Source organism: Balaenoptera borealis (genome assembly GCF_965194805.1).
Source record: "Balaenoptera borealis genome assembly, chromosome: 16".
NCBI classification, from domain to species: domain Eukaryota; kingdom Metazoa; phylum Chordata; class Mammalia; order Artiodactyla; family Balaenopteridae; genus Balaenoptera; species Balaenoptera borealis.
In genome coordinates this window covers 43,872,261-43,892,065 of record NC_138872.1, presented here as the reverse complement: position 1 = coordinate 43,892,065, position 19,805 = coordinate 43,872,261, and the positions used below count along the sequence as shown (strand labels likewise).

Sequence of the window (19,805 nt, the reverse complement as noted above, 5' to 3'; positions counted from 1 at the left end):
GGAAAGCACAGCTAAAACCATTATCAGGACAAGAACAAACAGATTCTACTCGCCCAGAAAGGCTGCAAGAGTATCTCTCGCCCCTACGAGAATGCTCGATGCCTCCCCCGAGCCCTGAGCACAAGGTGGAGTTATTTCTGCAGGGTGAGCAGTGCTTGCAGAGCAGCGTCAGAGGCACAGGGGCCTGTGCTGGAGCTGGTGGCGGTGGTGCTGACCCGGCACCTCCTACTTCTGCGAGTGAGGAGCTCAGGAAGGAGGCCCGAGGCCTGTGCCTGGCAAGGCTGGTCAGAGGGCAGCACAGCTCTCCTGGAATGCGGGTTATCTGTGAACACGTCCCACTTTCTACAGCAATGCCTTCTAAGCTTACTCTACGAAGAGCAAGCCCTGTCAGGGACCGGGCGGTCGGGGTGGGACCACTGAGACGGCCCTTACCTCTGTGCAGCCTCTGTCCTTTCTGCAGCTTCAAGCTCTTGCTGGATCCTTGCCAGCTCATTTTTCAAAAACGTGTTTTCTTCAGAAAGCCTATCCAATTTGATTCTGCATGAGAAATTTAAGAAAGGAAGAAGAGTGGGAACTCCAGAAGCTGGTCACCCCCACGCACTCCAGTCCTGCAGTGACCCTGCAGCCACACTTCCCCTTCCCTAGATGAGGGCACAGGACACCACTTCCTTCGCTTTCCTGTATCCCGTGTTAACCTGCTCTGGTTTGCATCTCCCAAGAGATAAGCTATAGAAGACAAAGCTTTCTTAGCTTCTCAAACAGCCACACAATCAACAACTCCCTGGTGTATTCAGCACCTTGGTTCTTTGTGTTCACAGCTGGCCTGTTCCTGCATCTTATAACCTCCACTGAAATGTGAGTGTGCCCATGGCTGGCACCAGTGCAAGATGCTGGGTGAGTCCTCGCGAGGTCATTGCAAGGAGAGTGGCCACCCCCTCCACCCAGGGGACTCCAGCACAAAGCTGAGGAACACAAGGACGGGGGAGGCTGGATCCCAAGGGAAGAGCGCCTCCATCCTACACCCTGAGCTCAGTACCAGGAGGAGCCTGGGACGATGCCCGTATCAGTGGACAGAGGGCGACCTGATGCAACATGGAGCCTTCACAGGGAAAAGCAAGTACCGACAGTGGCTGCCGGGACCAAGTCTCCCCGGAGCCCCCCTGGCTTCTGATGCTCTTAGAGTCTCCCTGGGAAGGTAACCCCATTGATGTGTGACACACAAGCAACTGACCAGTAAAGATCATGGGGAGGCAGCCTGAGACCCACGCCTGCTGCCCAGAGAGTCTAACCTTAACGCATCTTGGTCTTGCAGATATTTATTCCCCTAAACAGGTCTCTACCTGGCATTAGCTTCTTTTCAATCTAAAAGTACTCAAAGCCACATGACCTCATATGTTTATGTATTATTCTTATAATGTCAAGCATAAGGATCTCCTTCATAAGCATAAGTACCACTTCATTTTTCCTCATGAGGAACTAGAGAGAAAAATAAAGACATAGAAGTCAACGGAATTTTAAAAGCAGCAAAGGGTTTCAAGCAGGGGAGTGACACAAATGAGGTCTGTGTTTTGAACTGTCATTCCGGCTCCAGGATGGAAAACAAATTGATTCAAGGCAGGTGTGTGTGTGTATGTGGTTGGCAGGGGATTCTGCCGCCAGCTTCCTGGACCTCAAATAAGACGGCAGTTGCTCCACCCCAGCCACGCACACTCACCAAATAACCAGAGCAAAGCTGATCATCTAGTGTGTGATGTCCTCACAGAAGGTAATGGAAACCTCCAGGGGTCCCCAAACAAAAAAACCCCGGAAGCTGAAACCAAAGCCATGAGCATTAAGCAACACAAACGTGGGGTTACCCTGAGGCCAGCACCTACACCAGTGTGGAGAAACCACACCGTGGATACATGCACTGGGCCAGTTCCCTGGAAGAGGCTAAAGTGGTCTCAGATTAAGAGGCTCCCAACTCTTGGCAAAAGCAAAACACATCCTTTCTGCAGGGAGCACCCTCTACTACAGCTCCCAGGATTCCCAGAGATAAACATCGTGCAAACATGAGCTCACAATTAAAGATCACCACAATATACGTGGAAAAGGACCACCTCTGAGAGTCAGAAGAAGCCAGAACAACAGAATTAGATCCTGTAGGAACCTCAGATACTGGAATTATCAGACACAAACTAAGGAAAAATATTATGAAATGTTTACTTAACTAAAAGATGGAAATTAAAAAAGGACAAGCAACAAGAAGCTACCAAAAATGATCAGACAGGACTAACTAAACAGAATTTTGGAAAATAAAAAGTCAATGTCAAAAGAAAAACTCACTGGCAGAATGTGCCATAGACAGAAAAGAAGTCGGAAGTAATGAAAGGTTAAGAAATGGAGGAAGAAGGATGCTCAACATCACTAATCATTAGAGAAATGCAAATCAAAACTACAATGAGGTGTCACCTTACAGCAGTTAGAATGGGCATCATCAGAAAATCTACAAACAACAAATGCTGGAGAGGGTGTGGAGAAAAGGGAACCCTCTTGCACTGTTGGTGGGAATGTAAATGGATACAGCCACTATGGAGAACAGTATGGAGGTTCCTTAAAAAACTAAAAATAGAACTACCATACAACCCAGCAATCCCACTACTGGGCATATACCCTGAGAAAACCTTAATTCAAAAAGAGTCATGTACCACAATGTTCATTGCAGCTCTATTTACAACAGCCAGGACATGGAAGCAACCTAAGTGTCCATCGACAGATGAATGGATAAAGAAGACGTGGCACATATATATAATGGAATATTACTCAGCCATAAAAAGAAACGAAATTGAGTTATTTGTAGTGAGGTGGATGGACCTAGAGTCTGTCATACAGAGTGAAGGAAGTCAGAAAGAGAAAAACAAATGCCATATGCTAACACATATATATGGAATCTAAAAAAAATGGTTATGAAGAACCTAGGGGCAGGATGGGAAAAAAGACACAGACCTTCTAGAGAATGGACTTGAGGACACGGGGAGGGGGAAGGGTAAGCTGGGACAAAGTGAGAGAGTGGCATGGACATATATACACTACCAAATGTAAAAGCGATAGCTAGTGGGAAGCAGCTGCATAGCACAGGGAGATCAACTCCGTGCTTTGTGACCACCTAGAGGGGTGGGATAGGGAGGGTGGGAGGGAGGGAGACGCAAGAGGGAAGAGATGTGGGGATATATGTATATGTATAGCTGATTCACTTTGTTATAAAGCAGAAACAAACACACCATTGTAAAGCAATTATACGCCAATAAAGATGTTAAAAAAAAAGAAAAGAAAAGGGGTATATGAATATATATTAGTTTATACAGGCACACCTTGGAGATATCATGGGTTTGGTTTAAGACCCACAATAAAGTGCATATTCAATAAAGTGAGTCACGAAATGTTTTGGTTTCCCAGTACATATAAAAGTTATGTATACACTATACTGTAGTCTGTTGAATATGCATTAGCATTATAATGCTAACCATCATCTGACAATGCAGCGTTGCCACAAACCTTCAATTTGTAAAAAACGCAATATCTGAGAAGCACAATAAAGCAAAGCACAAAAAAGAAAGGAAACAAACTCAAACCAAAATTTTACCTGTAGGTGGTGGCAGGAATAGGATGGAACAGCCAAAATTTTCTGACTGTACCTGTTTTAAAAGTTTTAACTTTGGAACCATGTAAATATTTTACATATTGTTAAAACAAAATGAAATCAAAGTGGAAAACCAACGTACACATTTTGAAAACAAAATGAAACAAATGAACCTGTGTTTCATGTTGGTAGATTAGTCAAACTGGGGTTATTTAAATTACTTGAAAACACAGAGATTGATTGTATTTCCCTAGTGGGTACATACTAAGGATGAAAAGAATTACAAAGAAATCTTAACCTGTTTTTAGTAATCATATTATTCATAATAATGTTATTAGTAATAATATTCCTAAGAATAATATAATATTCTTTAAATAATAAACAGTTTATATATTGAAGAATAGAGCAAAAAAGTAATAGCATGGACTCATGTTGAATCATCTCTTCTAAAGAAGTATTTCTTAGCTCCGTCCACTGAAAAGGCCTAGAAACAAGGACCAACCCAGTAGCCATGAGCATCCACATTCATTTTTTTTTTAAAGAGAATTTCTCTAGCTCTAGGCCTATCTTTTTTTTTTAATTTATTTTTATTTATTTTTATATTTATTTTTGGCTGTGTTGGGTCTTCGTTTCTGTGCGAGGGCTTTCTCTAGTGCGGGGCCACTCTTCATCGCGGTGAGCGGGCCTCTCACTATCGCGGCCTCTCTTGTTGCGGAGCACAGACTCCAGACGCGCAGGCTCAGCAGTTGTGGCTCACGGGCCTAGTTGCTCCGCAGCATGTGAGATCTTCCCAGACCAGGGCTTGAACCCGTGTCCCCTGCATTGGCAGGCGGATTCTCAACCACTGCGCCACCAGGGAAGCCTCACATTCTTGAGTCTATATGCCATTTCCCGTGAAAGGAAACCAGGACTCTTGGGGGGAAAATGGCTGATTCCAGGTCTCAGATAGATTAAAGATGTACAAGCTGAGCATGGAAAGCAAAGAAAGTATCAAGGACTACGAGGGGAGTGCTGAAAAGACTTGGGAGCTGATTCGAAGGAGCTCGCATTAGCCAAAGAAAGGACAATTTGAGCATCAAAATGATAAACTGCGGTGAATTGCATCACATCAGTTGCGTTAGAAGCATGAATGATAATGACACCTAACAATAACAGTTTTAAAACTGAAACCTCTTTGGGGCTCCTTGGAGAATATGAAGGAGGAAACTCATTTTGGAAAATGGTAAATGAAAGAATGGAGTCAAGCATCCATCTGCCGTTACTGCACAAATTCTATCTCAGGGTAGCCAAATTGTTTACGAGGGAAATCTCTTTTTTATAGAAGAATTCCAGCTAATAAATGCAGCAGGAATAAAAAAACTAGATTAATGCCGTTTTGTAGCCCTAATGCATGGAGGCAAGTAGCTGCTAAAGCATTAGGTGAAAAGCTTAAGAGAGACCTTAGTAGTGGATGGGTATGGATAGCACCTAGGCCCATTGATCAATCTTAACATCCAAAAAGGGACACCAGGATTTCCCTGGTGGCGCAGTGGTTAAGAATCCGCCTGCCAATGCAGATGACACAGGTTTGATCCCTGGTCCAGGAAGATCCCACATGCTGTAGAGCAGCTAAGCCCATGCGCCACAGCTACTGAGCCTGCACTCTAGAGCCCACACGCCACAACTACTGAGACCACATGCTGCAACTACTGAAGCCTGCGTGCTCTAGGGCCTGTGTGCCACAACTACTGAGCCCGTGTGCTGCAACTACTGAAGCCCGCACTCCTAGAGCCTGTGCTCTGCAACAAGAGAAGCTACTGCAATGAGAAGCCCATGCACTGCAACTAAGAGTAGCCCCTGCTCGCTGCAACTAGAGAAAGCCCACATGCAGCAATGAAGACCCAACACAGCCAAAAAAAAAAACCCAAAAAACAAAAAGGGACACCAGACATTTTGTGCTTCACAACATCATAACACCATTTGCCAGAAAACTAAACCTGATCTGATCCAGCCCCTACACCTAATTTCCAGTTTATAGGATATTCAGGGATGGGGGAACATGTTAAATGACCCCACAGGAGTCCACAACAGAATCTATTTTTTGGGAAACTACCAAACTTCCCAGTTTCTTTAACAAACAAGTTGCCAAGGGGAAGGGGAAGGGGGAGAACCCTGTAGATTAAAGGAGACTTAGAGACATATCAGAAATGTGTAATGTGTAGCTCTCGTTTGACTCTCATTTGAGCATGGCAACTTTAAAAAAAAATTCATGAGACAAAATGGGGAAATTTGGATTCTAACTGGGTATTTCATAATATTAAAAAATTATTAATAAGATGTGATAATTGTATTGGGATTTTTTTTTTAAAAAAATCTTATTTTATAGAAATAAGCACTAAAATAATTATAGATTAAATGAAATGATGTCTAGGTTTCGCTTCAAAATAACCCAGAAGTGGGCGAGGGAACAAGATTGGCCACATGCTGATAGTTGTTGAAGCCAGTTGGTGGGACATTGAGTTTATTAGCCTTTTTACTTTTCAATGTGTTTGAGATTTTCCACAATAAAAGTCTATTTAAAGAAGCAAAATGCTGGTGGTGGGGGGGATTTTTCTTGTATTTCTCAAACCAACTTAAAATGCCTTTGGGAGTCATGGTAGGATTGCAGAGGAATCACAGGACATGAAATTATCCAGGAAAAGTAGGAATCTGAGACTTGCCATTGGAGTTGGCTTTGCTAACACCAGTGCTAGTACTCTGGAGAATAAACTGAGGTCTGAACTCTCATAGGAGATGAAAATGCCCGCCCGCCTTCCTGTGGCAGCACTTGAAGCTGAGCCACGTCTGAGATTTCTGGGGCTGCCTTTGAATGTTCCTTCTTTGCAGTTGCAGAAGTGGTTATCAGGCTCCTTACCCCTCCCACCTTCCAACTAAGACCCTCTCCTGATTCCTGTAGCATGAGTCTGTATCTTTTCTTTCCTAGTGTGCTTCTAAGTAATACTGGGAAAGAGTCTGAATCAATCAATCAAAGGAGATTGGCAGAATCTGTAAAACAAATCTTGTAGACTTATGTCCTGTTTTCAGATATTGATACCTTATGGGAGGAATCTGTAAGAGGCAGGTTGGGGTAGATCTAAAACGTTCTCTTTTCTTTGTAGATATGGGGGCTTTTTTGTTTTTTGTTTTTAATTTTATTTTTGTCTGCGTCAGGTCTTAGTTGTGGCACGTGGGATCTTTGTTGAGGCATGAGGGATCTTTCGTTGTGGTGCGTGGGCTTCTCTGTAGTTGTGACGTGCGGGTTTTCTCTTCTCTGGTTGTGGTGCATGGGCTCCAGGGTATGTGGGCTCTGTAGTTGTGGCGCGAGGGTTCCAGGGTGCGTGGGCTCTGTAGTTTGCGGCACGTGGGCTCTAGTTGAGGTGCGCAAGCTCAGTAGTTGTGGTGCACAGGCTTAGTTGCATGGGCTTAGTTGCTCTATGGCATGTGGGATCTTAGTTCCCTGACCAGGGATTGAACCTGCGTCCCATGCATTGTAAGGCGGATTGTTTATCACTGGACCACCAGGGAAGTCCCTGTAGATGTGTTTTCAACTGCTTGATTTTTCACAATTTGCAGAGGGAAAACAATCCAGTGACTTTGTCTCTTTTTGGCAGCTCCTTAGGTTTCCTTGCTGTCAGTGCTGACGTACACATATATTCGGAGATTTGCCATTTTTCTTCCTCCCCATCAAAACAGGACAATTAGAACCATTAGAATACCACAGGAAGGAGTACTAGGCCTACGTACACAGAGAAGAAATAAAGAGAAAGCCTAATACTTTTCATATGGGTATATATAAATCCCCATCTACTTTATGGTTTCTATATATTATAAAGTAATTTAGATAAGACATCAGTTTTTCTTTTCAGGTGCGGTGTCTAAAAGACTATGGAGAATTTGAAGTTGATGATGGTACTTCAGTCCTATTAAAAAAAAATAGCCAGATATTTATTGTCTTAAGATACTTTAAATTTTGTAAGTGTTGAATGACGAAAATGTTGGAATCAGTAGCAAAGTAAGTATCACCTTGTGATGATCATTTGTATCGTAGGAATTATGTTTATTATAAAATACTCTTTTGTCCTTTTTCTAAATGTAAAGACGTGAAGCAAACGTTGCATATAGTAAGAAGGGGTTAATTACAGTTGACCCTTGAACAATGCACAGGGATTAGGGGTGCCTACAGACTCCCCTCTCCCCACACAGTCGGAAATCTGAGTACTTCTATCTCTGCCTCAAAAACAAAGGGATGGATAAATGACTCACCCAAAGGCCGGAAGCTAAAACAGTTTGAATAGAATTAGGACCCAAGCCCTAGTTCTTTTGATCCCACCTTTTGTGATCTCTAATCGAACACAAACTTTTCCCCATACTTAGTCAATTTAAAGATCTGTAAAATGACAATACAGGTTTTATATATGTGTGTGTGTGTGTGTATATATATATATATATGTATATATATATATATATATCTGCATATTTGAGTGGAGTCATGCAGTTCAAACCCATGCTGAAGCATTAGCTATAATTTACTAGGGTATTGCTTGAATTTAATACTAAGCATTTCCCTGGGAAGTTGCCACAGTGGGTCTTATTCTAGTTAAGGGGCTATTAAGTTGTTGCATTTAGTTCCTTTCTTCAAATTATTATTTATTAAAAAGGTGCTAAGCACTAGTTTTCAGCTTATACTTCTTCACTTTTTAAATCTTAGATCTTTAGCTAACAAATAGTGATATGGATCAAAAAATTTCTAAGTATTTAATATATAAACATAATAGAATTTAATAGGGAAAGACTGAAATTGTAACTCACTAAATTTTTCCTTACGAAGAATCTCAATTTATTGTTTCCTTAGAAATCTTCAAGTTCACATTAGATGAATTCACATTAGCTAAATTTATTTTATCCTATCTCTATTTTCTGTAGTCATATTAGCATAGGAGGAAAGGTGAACTAGTAAAAACCACTCTTTCCTTTGTTGCCTGCCATCTTGTTATGAGACGGTCGGTATTTAATGACCCTAGTCACTTTTGTTGACTTCTGTTTGTTCTGTTGAGCCGAAGAATGGTTCTGGTTATGTGGTTCTTAGCTCATTTCCCTAAGGGAGGGTGAGTTGGTCTCTTATTTTACTAGTACCCTTGGAGTTTTAGTTTCCTGAAACAAAAGTTGGAATTATTAAAGACAGATTTTCAGGGTACCCTAAAATCTTTGGTTGTTAAGGCAAAAGTTTCCCTTCCAAGGATACTAATGAATAGAAAATAGATGGTGAAGCTCTGGGTTCACAAGAACAAAGCTAGCCTCATAAAGCAAGATCTGAGAAAATGCACTTCACCCCAAACACTGTCCCGTGGTTGAATTTCTTTCTCCAGCTTTGTGGCCAGTCTTCCCACCAAGTGTGCTAAGACTCCTCAGCAGGGAGGACCTGGGTGGGGCCAGGGCAGCCGAAACCCAGTCCCTCCTCCGTCTGCTGCTGTTAGACGATTGCTGTTTACTGTGTGGCGCATTCAGAAGCCTTCCTCTTAATGAGACCTTGTCTCTCAGTATCACCCTATAAAAATGGGGAAACTTAGAAGCATAATCTACTGTAATTGATATTAAGGGGCTTCTAAAATGTCTGAGCACATCTGAAACCAGTTTTCTATAAAATCTGTAGTGTAGATCACCCACATAATGTAAAATATTAATAGGGAAACATTTTCCTACTGTACATTCCTTTATTATTGACTCTATGGCAAGCATGCTTCTCTGGTTGTCCAGAAATCAGAACTCCCTCTTTTTAGTAGATATTGGAATAATTGTTAAATGAGCAACTCTATAGTTTTTTCTCTCTCTTTATTTTTTATTTTTCTTACATTTTATATTCTTAAGGCTTTTTAAAAATTCCATTAAGTTAGACAACAGTCCTTGGCCCATGGGTCTTCATGACTGGTTTGGAGGAGTTTCTTTGGTCATGGGTCTCACCTGAGGCCTTTGAGTTTGTGGAGGACGGTCAGGTGAACTGAAGTGGCATCCGCTTCCTTGAATACTTTGCACACTCTCTCCTTCAGTTACTTTCTAGGGTTATCTACACTGCACTTTCTGATGTACTGTTTCTTGTTTTTACCCAAGTATCTCTGTCTCGTCTTTGAGATTTCTTTGGTCACTTGTGAGCTTGGAAAGTCTTCCTGCCTCACCTCCAGCACCTCCCCGCTCCAGAGTTTAGTAAATGTTCACTTTTGTTTTAATCCCTGGTGTTTTGAGAGGGAATCACACAAGGAGACTCCTTTCCACCTCAGGACGAGAGCAGTGTCCTCTCAGGAGACGTTGAGGATGAGCCTTAGCCAGGCACTGGCATCCTCACACACAGCGTGTGACCAGCACCCATGTCATAGGTTACCATGACTTTTAGTCCTTGGAAAATATGGGAGAAGAGTTGCACTGTTAGTAGAAGAATGACTGTTCAGACTCAGATCCTAGAAGAGGTTTAGTGGAGAAGACACTCCTTCCGTGTGCCTTCCTAATGAGCTGTTGCTGCACCACTTGTGATCCAGCGCCCCAAATCTCACCTACCTGGGTTTTCTGTGCATAGATTTTAAAATGCAAACATGAAGGAAAATACCTACTAGAATTCAAAACTCTTTAGTTACATTTAACTTAAGCAAAACGTGAATTTGTTTATAAAATTCAGATTTCAGTACAGCTCTAGGTGACATCCGTTTCAGTTGATTAAAATAGCAAAAATACTTAAGTTTAGCTTTTAACTACTTAGCTGGTGGAGTTTGAAATATATATATATAATGCGTTGCTGCTTTTTAATGATGCATCGTGTAATTTAGCATTCTTTTCATTCCTTTTTCTTCCTCCCCCTCTTCCCTCAGCACTTTCTACCTTGGTGGAAGTGCGAGCAGCTGATTAGACAAGGCATTCTGGAGCACGTGCTATCGTGACCTCACGCCAGATGGCTGCCAAGCCTTCCCCCGTTCGAGGCTGGACCCAACCAAGGACGCTTCTCCACCTCCCTCTCCACCTCCCCCAGGCCCACCACTTTTTGGTTTTAAAATTTAGACTTTCTTTAACCAGGAATGCTTGGCCAAGGAGTATGGTTGCTTTTTCTTTTTCTTTTTTTTCATTTGAACCTGAGTTTCTCTTTTATTTAATTTCCAAATATAATTCTATAACCTTCCATGGTAAACATATTTTTGAATCTGTGTTGTATGCTTGCATTTTGAAGCATCAGTTCTCAATAGAGAGTTTGAATTCTTGCTGTACAGAGACCCCACATATCCAATCTGCTGTCCACAGTTCTAGAGGGAAGTCCAAGATCAAGGCTCTAGCAGATTCTGTGCCTGAAGAGAGTGCTTCCTAGTTCATACACCGCCATCTTCTCGTTCTGTGCTCACAAGGTGGAAGTGGTTTATTTTTCTATTGTACAGGATTCTCCCCTTTGTGTGGTAAGTTGTATCTGTAATCCCAACATTCCTACAATTCCCAAAATACTGTATACAATTCCCAAAATACTATATACAGTTCCCACAATACTATAGTGTGTTTTTGTTTAATGAAAGTAAATTATCAATATTACATTTTAATCTCCTTTAAACAATGAGGAAGTTTCACCTGGCTGCATAGGGAGATAGGAGGTCCTGGTGCATCTTGTGTTGCTGGAAGTGTGCATTGTGCAAGCCGGGGAGCTGAATTTCTGCAATTCATGTTTCCAAATCACGTGGGCAGGTGGAGCTGATGGCCTATAAAATTTTCAGCGTATTTAATGTTTAATAACATGTTAACTTATCACCTGGCTGTTTAGGAAGAAAGGAAGGATACAATGGATTTTGCCCTTTTCCAGCAGTGGTGGCTGATCTGGCTCATGCCTGTCTGCGAGCCTGTGGGGTGAGCACCAGGATCTCCCCTTTGGAAAGGGAAACTGGAATTGGGGCTAGGAAAGGAACTTTGTGCAGTTTCCCCCCAACAGTCCCAGTGACCAGAAAGTCACATGAAGAGCTGGTCAACTAAGTGGAGCGCAGTTTCTGTTGCCTGATAAACTGAAAATGGTAGACATTGGAGAGGCACAGAGTGGTCTTGCCTGGTGGTCAGTGTCCTTTCCGCACCAGTCCACTCCATGACCAGTGACTAGAGCCAGTCAACATAAATCAATAAAACCTACAAAATTTTAACTTTTCAGCTAGTATACATTCACTTCAAATAAGGAATATACTTACTATTTTATTCTGGGAATTAAACAGAAAAGCACAACATATATCAGTAATTCACGTACAGGAATGATGCTGGGCTGTAACCTCAGAGGCATTCAAATTTAAAATCTAGATAAACCCAGTACCTGACACTCTCTGTGCAGTTTATTTCTTAAACAGGAGAATGTTTATGGCCAGAATTATACTCAAGAAATCAAGCTATAGAGAGGCTCTACCTAGGGTGTGGATCTGCATATTTTCACAACACACGTACTTAGGTCAGTAGGCAGCCCTTGACAGACTGTTTGTTTTTGTTTATGTATTTTTATGGCCGCGCCACTCGGCTTGCAGGATCTTAGTTTCCCGACCAGGGACTGAACCCACGCCCTCAGCAGTGAAAGCACAGAGTCCTAACCACTGTAATGCCAGGGAATTCCCTCATTTTTAAAAATAATTCCTCCCATAGGTTCGTAGCCACGTGAGATTTTCATCTGAATCTCTGCCAATAAACAATATGGAGTATTTCCCTAGTGAATGGGGTGGATGATGTTTTAACTGTCCATCAGTGGTCACTTCCTTGCCTTGCACTTTGCTCTTCCAAGCATGTGGAACCACGTGCAGGTGATCCTAGATTCCATGTGAATCAGCCGTGAGGATAGACAGCAGTGAAGGCCATTGCCCTGTTGCCAGCCCAGCATCATTCCTGTACATAAATTATTGATATATGTTGTACTTTTCTGTTTAATTCCCAGAATATAATAAGTATATTCCTTATTTGAAGTGAATGTATGCTTGTTGAAAAGTTAAAATTTTGTAGGTTTTATTGATTTATGTTGACTGGCTCTAGACTTGTGGCTAGAATTTTAAAATATATGTTTTTTTTCTTATTATAGAGGTAATATATGCACAGTTAAAAAGGTAAAAAAGGGGCTTCCCTGGTGGAGCAGTGGTTGAGAGTCTGCCTGCCAATGCAGGGGACACGGGTTCGAGCCCTGGTCTGGGAGGATCCCACATGCCGTGGAGCAACTAGGCCCGTGAGCCACAAGTACTGAGCCTGCGTGTCTGGAGCCTGTGCTCCGCAACAAGAGAGGCCACGACAGTGAGAGGCCTGCACACCGCAATGAAGAGTGGCCCCTGCTCGCCACAACTAGAGAAAGCCCTAGCACAGAAACGAAGACCCAACACAGCCAAAAATAAATAAATAAATAAATAAATTAAAAAAAAAAAAAAAAAAAAAAGGTAAAAAAAAAAATGCAGTGTAAAAAATGAATACCACCATCCAGTGTGTCCACTGTTAACTGGTTATGGATATAAGTGCAAGCCCATTTCTTTTTAGTGTTTTCCCAATTACCTTCTAGTTTTTGTGTCTACTATGAATGGAATCTTCTTTTCGATTATATTTTCTAATTGGTTTTGGCTGATACATATAAAAAAGCTGTAAATTATGATGATTTGGCCACATTCCTATATAAACTCATTTCTTTTTCACAGTGATTTTGTTGTCTAGAACTGTCAGGAAAATGTTGACTACTGCTGGTAATAGCTAACAACTTATCTTCTTCCTCACTTGACTGGAATGCCACAGTCTTCTTAATCTCTCTATCCCATACTTCTCCAGGAAAACTACCAAAACTTGTGGCCAGTGCAACTTGAAACCTCAAAATAAATTTAATACCATAATAAAACAAAACAGTGGTAGGTAACAAACATGATTCTTCCGAGTACACTTTGGGAACTTGAGTGATGATCATATATGGTTTCTCACTTAACTCCCTAAAGTTTATGAATTACATATATAGAATTTTATTGTTGAACTATCTTGCATTCCATTTTTAACATTCTTGGCTGTGGTGTGTTAACCATTTAGTGAACTGCAAGATTTGGTGTTATTTTATTGTGGAATTTTGCAACTGTGAGTGATGCTGGTTTATAGTGTTTGGGAAGAGGGAAACGTGTGTGTCTTCACATATGTGTCTATACTTTGTCAGTGTTTTCAATAATCTGTTCCTATGAAACAGCCATCTGAACACAGTGGCTTTAAATGACACCATTTTATTAGCTCTCCCAGTTCTGTGGGTTGACTGGGCTCAGCTGGGAGGTTCTGCAGATCTTGCTTGGGGTCCCTGATGCAGTTGCATTCAGGTGGTGGCCTGGCTGGGATGGCTTGGCCTCTGGTCTCCATGTGGGCCTCTCCCGTGGTTCTCTCCAGCAAGCTGGCTGGGCTTCTCACCTGGCAGCTTAGGACTCCTGCAGGGTTAAGAGGGTGGATGTGGGTGCTGCTAGTTTTCTTTCTTTTTAAATTTTTTTTATTGTTTAAAAATTTTTTTTATTTTTTTGGCTGTGTTGGATCTTCGTTACTGCGCGTGGCCTTTCTCTCGTTGTGGCGAGCAGGGGCTACTCTTCGTTGCGGTGTGCAGGCTTCTCATTGCGGTGGCTTCTCTTGTTGTGGAGCACGGGCTCTAGGCATGCGGGCTTCAGTAGTTGTGGCATGTGGGCTCCTAGTTGTGGCTCACGGGCTCTAGAGCGCAGGCTGAGTAGTTGTGGCACACAGGCTTATTTGCTCCACGGCATGTGGGATCTTCCTGGACCAGGGCTCAAACCTGTGTCCTCTGCATTGGCAGGTGGATTCTTAACCACTGTGCCACGAGGGAAGTCCCACTGCTAGTTTTCTGAAGGGCTAGGCCTAGTACTGAACTAGTACCACTTCTGCCAAATCCAGTCAATTAATACAGTCATAGGCCCCCAGATCCAGTGAGGAGGCCACGTGAACCACATGAAGGCAGAATGAGAGGCCCCACAGTCAGATGGGGTGTCAGTGTTCTGGCGTCTCTTTTTAGTGGTGCTTGTTACTTTATTTCTAATAGAAATGTACCTTTTAAAATAGCATTAATACCTACAGAACCATCTCAGTATGAGTCTTCTTTGGAGAGAGATGATGATCTTTGATGAATTTTTTATTTTCTTTAGTTTATGGTCAAGTTTTCTACTTTTTCTTAAGTAAATTTCAGTTAATCATGTTTTTCTAAATATTTTATTCTGTATTTCGAAATGTTCTGAGGAATTTTTTTCTTTTCTCTACATATGGTCATTCCTAATATGTATGTCTTCCCTTTTTGGTCTTAGTCATATAACTAAAAGAAGTATCTGTAATGATAATGCATTAATCTTTTAGGATTTAGAGGAGGGAGAGGTAGATTTCAGATGATCTATTGCTTTTCACAATTGATAGTATTTTTGGATGAGTTGAGTTTATTCTATTTTGTAACTTTACAAAAAACAATGTTTTCATATAGTACAAAATGTAATAGCAAAGAAAGCAGCCATCTGCAAGTCAAGGACAGAGGCCTCAGGAAAAACAAACTTGCTAATAACCTTGATCTTGGATTTCTAGCCTCTAGAACTGTAAGAAAATAAATTTCTTTTGTTTAAGACACCCAGTCTGTATTATTTTGTTTTGGCAGCCCCTGCAAACTAATAGAGGGTGTTAAATACCTTTTGAAAAAAAATCTATTTCCTTATTGATGGACACTTGAACAGTTTCCATCCTTTTGCTATTATAGACAAACCTATGTGAGTAACCTTGTACATATATCATTTTATACATATACAGCTTTGTGTATAGGACAGTTATAATTTTGATGGCTTTTGCCACAATATGTAGAAATTAAAATTTGTACTACCACCAGAAATAATGAGTCACTCCCCCCTACCCCCTTTGCTAATAGTATGTTATTCCCAGTTTGGGGCTGTTACAAAAAAGGTGCCAGGAACATTTGCATACAAGTCTTTTATGGACACGTATTTCTTTTCCTTTGAGGCAAATAACTAGGAGTAAAATGGCTGGGTCATACTGTAGGTGTAATTTAACATTTTAGGAAACTTCCAAACTCCTCCAGGGTGGTTGTGCATTTTGCATTCACGCCAGCAGTGTATGAATTCCAGTTCTTCCACATCCTCTCCAACACTTGCTACGATTAGCCTTTTAAATTTTACCCATTCTAATAGGCGTGTAGTGCTATCTTGTTAAGATTTTAATTTGCATTTCCCTAATGACTAATGATGTTGAGTATCTTTACATGTGATTATTTGGAATGTGTATATCTTGCGTTGGTGAGTTTGTCTAAATCTTTGTCCATTTGTTAAAAAACTAGGTTGTTTTCTTATTGAGTTTTGGGAGTTCTTTATATATTCTGGATATAAGTCCTTTATGAGATATATGCTTTGCAAAGATTTTTCTCCCAGTTTGTGGCTTGTCTGTTCCTTTTTTCTTAACAAAATTATTTTTTTCCTTTTTAAATTATTTATTTATTTATTTTGGCTGTGCCAGGTCTTAATTGAAGCATGCTGGATCTTTGGTTGCAGCATGCGGACTTTTTCGTTGCGGCATGCATGCGGGATCTAATTCCCCGACCAGGCATCAAACCCAGGCCCCTTGCATTGGGAGCACAGTCTTACCCACTGGACCACCAGGGCAGTCCCTTAACAGAATCTTTTGAAAAGCAGACATTTTTGGTTTTGATAAAATCAAATTTATTCGTGTTTTTTAATGCTTTTGGAGTCATATCTAAGAAATTTGTTTCCAGCCCAAGGTCACAAAATTTTTTTTCCTTCATCTAGAAGGAAACTTTTAGGTTTTACACTTAAGTTTATGATCCCTTTTGAGTTAATTTTTGTATATGGTGTAAGGTGTGGATCCAAGGTCACGGCAGGGGTGCGGGGGTGGTATATGGATATTCAACTGCTGTAGTACCTTGTCCTCACAATATGCAAGTGAATGGTTTGCTGTGCCAAGCAGTCTATTCACAAAGTAGGCCCTGGGGCTGGGCTTCACCCACAGCATGGAGTTTGCCCACCTCTGTTCTATTCCTTGACCTCTGTAGTGATCTTCATGATTTCCTTCTGTCTGTTTACTTCTGGTTTAATTTCTTCTTCTTTTTCTAGTTATTTAGGGTGGAAGCTGAGGTCGCTGATTAGAGTAGTTCTAGAAATAGATAGCATTATCTAGTTTGCTCCAGATTTCAACTTTTTCTTATTTGTCTTGGCTGTGCTAAGTCCTTTGCTTTTCATATGAAATTTAGGGTCAGCTTGTCAGTTTCTACCAAAAACAGACCTGGTAGCATTTTGTTTGGAACTGCATTGAATCTGTGTGATTCAATTTGGGAAGAATTGACATCTTAACAACATTGAACCTTTCAGCCCATAAACAGCCCAGTTATTTTTGTCTTCTTCCTTTTCTCTCAGCAGTATTTTGTAGTTTTCAGTATACAGGCCCATCGTATCTCTTGCCAGCATTTCATAGTTTTGATGCTGTTGTAAATGGTATTGTTAAATTTCAAATTCTAATTGTTTACAAATAGAAATACAATTGATATTGAACTTGTGTCCTGCATCCTTGCTAAACTCACTTTTTAGTTCTAATAGCTTTTTTGTAAATTATATCAAGTCTTCTATGCCACGGTCATGTTTTCTGTGAATCAAAAGTTTTATTCCTTCCTTTCTAATCCGGATGCCTTTTATTTCTTTTTCTTGCCTAACTGCACTAGTTAGAACCTTTAGGAGAGTACCGGATAAAAGTGGTCTGAAGAGAAGTCCCTATCTTGTTCCTGATCTTAGGTGGAAAGCACTCAGTCTTTTACCATTAAGTATAACATAACTCTGAGTTTTTTGTAGATGCCCATTATCTGGTTAAGGAAGTTCCCTTCTATTCCTGGTTCACTGAGAGTTTTTATCAGGAATGGATGTTGGATTTTGTCATATCCTTTTCTGCATCTGTTGAGATGATCATAGAGTTTTTGTCTTTTAGTTTATTAGGGTCATCAAACTTTATTTTAGACTGCAGTCCACACAGTCTCTGTTACAGCTGCTCAGCGCTCAGTTGTAGCACAAAAACAGGCCATGGGGCTAGCTTTCACACACAGCATGAAGTTTGCCAACCCCTGTTCTTCTACTCCCTATTCCTACAGTGATGTTTATTATTTCCTTTCTTCTGCTTACTTTGGGTTTATGGCTCTTTTTTAAGGTGGTAGCTGAGGTCACTGATTTCAGACCTTTCTTTTATGATCCATTTACTTAGTGCTATGAATATTCCCCTAAGTACTGCTTTTACTCCACCCCCACAAATTTTAATATGTTTTCATTTTCAGTTAATTCAAAATGTGTTCTAATTTTTTTCATTGCTTTGTGGGTAATTTCAGTTTCCAAATATTTGGGATTTTCCAGATGTCATTCTGGTCTTGAATTCTAATTTAGAAGAACCTACTTTTTTTTTTTTTAATTTTATTGGAGTATAGTTGATTTACAACGTTGTGTTAGTTTCAGGTGTACAGCAAAGTGATTCAGTTATACGTATACATATATCCATTCTTTTTCAGATTTTTTACCCATATAGGTTATTACAGAATATTGAGTAGAGTTCCCTGTGCTATACAGTAGGTCCTTGTTGGTTATCTATTTTATATATAGTAGTGTGTGTATGTTAATCCCAAGCTCCTAATTTATCCCTTCCCCCAACCCCACCCCCATTTCCCCTTTGGTAACCATATGTTTGTTTTCAAAATCTGAGTCTGTTTCTGTTTTGTAAACAGAATTTGTATCATTTTTTAAATTAGATTCCACATATGAATGATATCATATAATGTTTGTGTTTCTCTGTCTGACTTACTTCACTTAGTATGATAATCTCTAGGTCCATCCGTGTTGCTGCAAACGGCATTATTTGTTCTTTTTTATGGCTGAGAAATATACCATTGTATATATGTACCACATCTTCTTTATCCATTCATCTGTCGATGGACATTTAGGTTGCTTCCATGTCCTGGCTATTGTAAATAGTGCTGCGTTGGGGTGCATGTATCTTTTCAAATTATGGTTTTCTCCAGATATATGCCCAGGAGTGTGATTGCTAGATCATATGGTAGTTCTATTTTCAGTTTTTTAAGGAACCCCCGTACTATTCTCCATAAGCTTGTACCAATTTACAGTCCTACCAACAGTGTGGGAGGGTTCCTTTTTACCCACACCTTCACCAGTGTCTTCTTCGGAAAAATATCTATTTAGATCTTTTGCCCATTTCTTGATTGGGTTGTGTTTTTTTTGACATAGAGCTGCATGAGCTGTTTGTGTATTTTGGAGATTATCCCTTGTTGGTAATTTGTTTGCAAATATTTTCTCCCTTTCTGTGGGTTGTCTTTTTGTTTTAAAGTTTCCTTTGCTGTGCAAAAGCTTTTTAAGTTTAATTAGGTCCCATTTGTTTATTTTTGTTTTTATTTTCATTACTCTAGGAGGTGGATCAAAAAAGATATTGCTGCGATTTATGTCAAAGAGCGTTGTTTTGTTTTTTTAATTTATTTTTTGGCTGTGCTCTGCTGCTTGTGGGATCTTAGTTCCCCGACCAGGGATCGAGCCCAGGGCCCATGGCAGTGAAAGAGCTGAGTCTTAACCACTGGAACACCAGGGAGTTCCCTAAGAGTGTTCTGCCTATGTTTTCCTCTAAGAGTTTTTACTCTCTGGCCTTACATTTAGGTCTTTGATCCGTTTTGCGTTTATTTTTGTGTATGGTGTTAGAGAGCGTTCTAATTTCATTCTCTTACATGTAGCTGTCCAGTTTTCTCAGCACCACTTTTTCCCATTGTATATCCTTGCCTCCTTTGTCATAGATTAATTGACCACAGGTGCGTGGATAGAAGAACCCACTTTATGGTGTTGAATCCTCCTATCCAAGATCTGATCTTTCCGTCTATTCCAGTGGTTTAAGGTTTTTCTCATTCAAGCATGTACAGTGACTGTACAGATAGTGGGGAGGTGCAGCAGCTTCAGGACAGCGGTTGCCTCCAGGAAGGTTGAATGCAGTAGAACAGGGACTGCGCTTCTATCCAAAATGTTGTAACAATGTTTTTAATACATCTGAATGTTTATGTAATACATATGAATGTTTTTTATGAAACAACTATTTTTCTATATCTTTGAAATATTTAATAGTTTAAAAAATACTTAGGGGCTTC

General features: G+C 40.6%; 1 protein-coding gene across 1 annotated transcript in view; it reads right to left on the bottom strand.

The window, feature by feature from the left end:
* The window catches only part of LOC309612889 (ninein-like protein), an 18,736-nt gene extending 18,169 nt beyond the window's left edge, over nucleotides 1–567 (bottom strand). The window contains exon 1 of the mRNA XM_082359250.1: nucleotides 433–567. The gene's annotated coding sequence lies outside the window, so the exon portion shown is untranslated. The remainder of the gene's footprint in view (nucleotides 1–432) is intronic.
* Between the last annotated feature and the right edge of the window lie 19,238 nt (nucleotides 568–19,805).